At 30.9% G+C, this 6,458-nt stretch overlaps 1 protein-coding gene and 2 non-coding genes across 3 annotated transcripts in view; 2 read left to right on the top strand and 1 right to left on the bottom strand.

Annotated features, from left to right (window-relative positions):
• LOC108689494 overlaps positions 1-6,458 on the top strand; it is a 90,307-nt gene that overhangs the window by 30,851 nt on the left and 52,998 nt on the right. The window lies entirely within an intron of this gene.
• Positions 1,475-1,547, bottom strand: Trnav-aac. Its single transcript has one exon. It is a non-coding gene; the product is annotated as a tRNA-Val (tRNA).
• On the top strand, positions 2,228-2,300 carry Trnav-aac. The gene has a single exon. It is a non-coding gene; the product is annotated as a tRNA-Val (tRNA).

Raw genomic sequence — 6,458 nt, 5'->3', positions numbered from 1 at the left:
AGCAAAGAAATTATAATTCTTCATGCAATTAACTTTTCAACTATGATATTTTTTTATATATTATTTTATATATAATTTTATAATTAATTTTATAATATTTAGAATATAAAATTTAGAAAGAGTCTCACAGGTATACTTTGAAATGAGAGAATTAAATCCGGTTGAACCAGTTTTTCGAAGTGAAAGGAATGCCTGAACTGTGCGTTGCGTAGATTTACTAATGGTGCCGATAGTTTACATCGCCCGAATTAAACTTTCACGAGCACGGCCCTCTGACTCTCCCGCATACTCGATTCGCGGGTTAACACGATCGTTACACGAGTGTCATGCATAATGCATGTACTTTCGTGCACTCTAATCGGCAGTTTACCGTTAATCGACTGCCATTGTTTCTGTTGAGACACGGCTTTGCCCCTCACGCTATTGTTGGATAATTTCATCTCCTCGAGTGCTCCCTCGAGAGTAATACGCACACTCAGATGGAATATCGCATTGTCTTTGATGATTATTGATTACCGTGAGTGTCAAAATGGAAACAATAATCTTAATTCCTCAGAATTATCGTAAACTAATTCCCATATTTCATTAATATAATACTTTTTATTAAATATAGTGGAATTTACCTTAAGAGAATTTCTACAGAAAATTTAGATTTTAATTTAAAAATTTAAATAACTATATATATCTAAGTAAAGCAATTCCATGAAAATAAAGCAATATGCATTTTTTCATTAAAACAAAAATTATTTCTACCTATTTTAAATACTTTATTGCATTAAATACTCTGCCTTAGATATATTATTAAATGCTTTCCATTACAATTTTATTGGTTATGTTTAGACGGTTCTATCAATATATTGATTACATTATTATTCTCCTTTTTCATAAATTCATTAAAAATATAATATCACATTTCTGAAAGCCCAAACTTTACTTTAATAAAAGATATGTTTCTGTTCGGGATCGAACTGGAGACGTGAACCTTCCACGTGTTAGACGGACATGATAACCATTACATCACGGAAATGCTCTACATTACAACCTATATACCTATGTGAACGCTATCGGTATATGCTAATTATAGCCGCAGACGTAATTAGTAAATTATGTATCGGTCCACGTGCATGCTGCATAGAACATTATAAATTATGTCTCCTCTATGCAGCTATTTCGCAAATCCCTCATTTTACATAATATTCAGCAATTAAGACAGTAACCGTAAAAGGAAATACAGAACTTCAGCAGAAAATCAGTTTTGAGAAAAATGTATTCGAGACTTTCACCTTAATTGCAAAATGGTAATAATGGCAGCTACTACTTTATTAACTGTTAATGAAGATAAGTTACCTGAAAATATTATGTGAATTAACAAAAATCTTCAAAATAATTCTATTTTATCGTCTAACAACTGGCTCTGATATTGTTTTGTTACTTAATTTTATTTCTTTTAAATTAATTTCTGATGTAAAAAAAATGTTTCCGCCCGGGATCGAACCGGGGACCTTCCGCGTGTTAGGCGGATGTGATAACCACTACACCACGGAAACCTTGTTGAGAAAACACTTGTTCAGTTTCAGTGGTGTACGGCAATATAGGTGTCTGCTCTAAATTATCACAAATCTACATCACAATATTTACTTACTTAAATATTTATAGTTTAGAATATGTATAAACAGAGAAAATTTTAATCGTTCTAAACTGTTATATATATATATTCTCACTGTTAAACCTATAGTCAAATTTAAATCGCCACTACAGTCTAAATTATCACATCACAATATTAACTTACTTAATTATTAACTTACTTAAATATTTATAGTTTACACTGTTAAATCTATAATTTCAAATTTAATTTAATTTAAGTTGTCACTGTTCCTACTCAATATTTAACCATTGTTTAGTATAAAATCGTTATTTTATACTAAAAATGGTTAAATAGTATATAGTGTTAATTTAACGTTATATTGTGTCAAATAGAGTTATAAATTACACTACAGTTATAAATTTAATCATTTTTTTTAAGTATGAAGTAATGATATATTGAGTAGGAGCAGTGATGACTTAAATTAAATTAAATTTGATATTATAAATTCAACACCGTAAACTTAAATAAATATTTAAATAAATAAATATTGTGGTGTGACAATTTAGAGCAGATTTATGAATTTAGAACAGAAACTTATATTGCCAAATATTAATTAAAACTAAACGAACATTTTCATAACAAGTTTCCGTGGTGTAGTGGTTATCACATCCGCCTAACACGCGGAAGGTCCCCGGTTCGATCCCGGGCGGAAACATTTTTTTTATATCGGACATTAATTTTTCAAAAAAATGTACTTAAAATATATAATTAAATAACAAATCAGAGCCAGCTGTTAGATACTGTAAAATAAAATTATATTAAAATTATATTATGTCAATTAAAATTTCGGTTACGATTGGATGGTCCGAAGCAACTCAACTTTCAGTTTCGATGTCAGTTCCAGTTCTTTTAGTGATAACGTTACAAGCATATAATTACCGAAAATCAAAAAAATCAAAATCCAAACGGATCAGATAATCCTTACGGTAAAAGAATTGAAACCAAAAGTTGGTTTTTAGCCTCGAAGATCTCGATTGTTAGACTGAAATTTTTCGGTCCGAATCCTTGATTGTAATACATATTTATTCAAAAATTTTTGTAAAATCTAGTTGCTATTTAAATATGTTATTCATATAACTAAAATAAAAATATAAAGTCATTTATATGCATTATTATTTTTTCATTTATCAATTTTAATATATCTACTCTGATAAAAATTTTAGCCCTTAACCAAAAAATGTTTGCCGCGACGTTAGTTATCACAGCATTGCATAACATAGATTCGTCTTCTTTTAATTACTTAAATGCGTACATTCAAATTCATAATTATAAAAAATATTATCTTGTAAAAATATGTTATATTAATTGATCTCTCAATATAAGTCATTTCATGACAAAAAAAATTTTTCTTCAATATTAAGCAAGACGTTATAAAAAATATACTGCAGAAACTTATAATTGAAGTCTTTTTGTATTTTTGTAATAATCAGAATCTCTTTTTTACTTTCATCATGGATGATATTATCAAGTGATTTTATTTTTAAAAAAAGAATATTTTTAAAGCAATCATCAATTTAATTTGTTAAACTTGCAATATTAATTTCAATAATTTTTATTACAAATTACTTAAGATTACTTAAGACTAATCATTAATAACGCAGATATAAAAGCTCAGTTAAAGAAAACTTTTTTATCGTCAAATATTTCTATTAAATAATTAATCTAGAAAAAAGTCGTTTTTTCTTTCATATATAAAAAAACTAATTTTCCGTATAAGCGTTAATCACCAAAAGGAACTTGCATAATCTTTCTCTCTTATCGAGTGTCGCGTATCCGAGTGCCCTTTAGTAAACTCTTCGTTACTGAAAGCACATGTGAGAGGAAACACGCGTCCCTCGAGGACCGAGCTTTAAATATTCACGATTTAATCTAAACTTCCATCTTATCGGGGCAATCCTGCTGTCGTGGATTGGCTGTCGCCGCGGCGGACGAGTTCTCCCGCGAGCGTGCGAGTTCCGCCTCGAGAGTGCAGTGACGATGACGTCGTGCAAATAACGCGAATGAGGAACGCAATTCAACCCGTAACCTCCAAAGAGAAAGAGAGCAAAATTATGTTGTAATATTATTTTGTCATAATATTTTATGATCTAATATTAATCACAACATGGTGTCAAGTTTTTTACATCAGAAACATTATCCACAACATCTTATTATTGACCTGAAATCTGAAAAATCTCATCCGTACATTTATTTAACATTTATATAAATTATTTCGGACGTACTTGTAATTATCAGTATATATGTATCTGCAAACACTAGAAGCAAAGAGTTGTTATAAAATAAATAGATTGAACTTCTATACAGAAACAAAGAGTTGAAAGCTTTCTGTAACGTGCGTGTATATGTATATATTGAAGCCTAAACTTGCAAATCAAAATGTCTCACTGCAATAATATCAATAAAAAATTGTGTAAATGTACTTTAATAAATATATTCGCGTAATATTCATTCAGAGCAACTACGCGAAGAACTTTCTGTTCAAATTAGTTTTTTCACGACGACGAAGAAGTCGGGTCGACTTTATTCGACTGTAAAACAGATTCGTATTAGAAAACTATGAAAAATGTTAGTGACGCAGTTGAGGAGAAAATTGTACAATATCATCGTCAAGGAAAGAAATGGCGGAAATTTACGATTCTCTCTGGCGAAAAAGAAATGCTTTTACGTTAATTATTATCTTCGACAAAAAAAGTAAGGATAAGAAATTTTGGAAAACGATGATGCAGGCGATACAAGGACGCGGGAAAAACGCGGAGTAATAAGTGACAGAGCAATTTATTATCTGAAAAAAAATTAGTTGCCTCTTCGTTCACGCGCAAGCCGACTCAAAAAGCTCTCGTCACGTTACTTACAATTCTCGTGTAATATTAATGAGCTTCATCTATTTTTTTTTTTACCTGTCATGGTAAAAGCACATCGTTGTAAATGCATTATGTAAGTAAAATAATGTTCACAATATATTTTGCTCTACTCGCATTATTTTTCATAGCATGCAAAATTTAATTCTATATTGAAAAATCATTTATTGTTTTCACAGTTGACTGTGAATGTAGACATTAGTACACGTATTTAATATTATAATGTCATACATATTTAATATTTATAAAACGTAATATTTTAAGGGAAACATTTTAATGTATTTTTAACATAGATTTGAGGTAATATATTTCATATATACGTAACTTTAAACAGCAATAACTCAACATCGCCAAAAAACATTGTTATTATCATCAATAAGTTTTCTTGCGATATTGGCACATCCTATATGCTATTATAATCGATCTGCTGTCGCAGCACGAAGAGTTCAGAGAAAATTCGCTGACGCATCTTATAAATGAAGGGCTTTGAGCAACAACACGTCAAGCCACGCGTGGCAAATTTTACAAATGATGTGTTCGCGAAGACCGCCGTAAATCATTAACGAGATTTAATAATAATTCTCTCTTTGTTGAAAGAATGACAAAAGTTTTTATGCAAATTTATATTGTACCTATACATATGTATTATAATCAGGAATGTATTGCCAAAAGAATTATAAATGTCACGAATGAATATTTTATGTCTTTTTACACGTATTCTACCGTTATATTTAGATGTAGGTAATTATGAAAGAACGCGGTCATCGAGCTGCTTAATTGAAATACCGGCGTTGTAGGACGAAAGATTGATCGAGAAAGAGTGGTGAGACAATTACGAAGGTTGGACTAGATTGATGATATTTCAACGTCAGAGTGCAAAGCAGCGAAATGTGCAAAGAACGCACAAGAAGTGAAAACGGAGCACGAGGAGTTGTATTGTTGTCTGCCAATATTCCGCTAATCGAACGCAAACGATTCCATTAATATTCAATAGGCTAAGGCATCTTGCTAACGTATTGATAAAATATTTCGCAGCATATCACTTTTACGTATTTGCGATCGGAAAAAACTTCCGATCTACTTTTTATATAATATCTATTAATGGAAAGTCCATTAGAGTGCGGATACATTTACGTAACAGTGAAATAATAACAGCTGGATTTTTATAAGTAAATCCGCCAGGATGTATCTCAGATGTGTGTCCGTACGTTGTGATGTAAAATACATATATTTAGAAGATAATTAACAACATCGCAAAAGTTTTTATATCATTTCAGTTTTATGATGATCGAACGAGCATATTAATGAGTTCTTTGATGTAAAATGCAAATGTATCATCATATTGCGAATTTCTTCCGCGTAACATACATGCGATCATGTTTATCGATATAAATGGAATTTAATCAAAATATCATTATAATCGACATCTTTTCCTCGTTTTCGTACGAATTTTCATCGATTAGAAAGTAACTTAGAATGAATGGTTGGATGTTTTTTAGACTCTTTGAAGAAAACTGTTCTTTTGTGAAAAGCTTCTCCACTTGATATCGATTACCAACGGCTTCTCTCGCACCTTTTTTCACCGTCGTTCCTTTCCCTATACCGTCTACTGTTTAACTTATGCCCTCGCCTTCAATCGCTCTGTATACGAAGATCCTAGTCTTACGAATAACGAAAAATCGCGATCGAACGAACCTCATCCATTTTATTCACGGTAAACCATAGCGAATTCCTCTTCTTCCTCTTCTCAAATCGATAATTAATTAAACAGCCATGATGAAACTCTTACAGTCGAGCGATTTGAAAGTTGAAAACTTTTGCATTCTCTACATCTACGGATCTTATTATAATCTCATCCATCTTATTATAATCTCTCGTATGCATCGATCAAAAAATAAAATGAAAGAGAAAGAGGGAGAGAGAGAGAGAGAGAGAGAGAAAGATAGAGAGAGAGA

This window comes from Atta colombica, unplaced genomic scaffold (assembly GCF_001594045.1).
Source record: "Atta colombica isolate Treedump-2 unplaced genomic scaffold, Acol1.0 scaffold27, whole genome shotgun sequence".
In the NCBI taxonomy this organism is placed as follows: Eukaryota; Metazoa; Arthropoda; class Insecta; order Hymenoptera; family Formicidae; genus Atta; species Atta colombica.
This window is presented reverse-complemented; position numbering and strand designations above follow the sequence as displayed.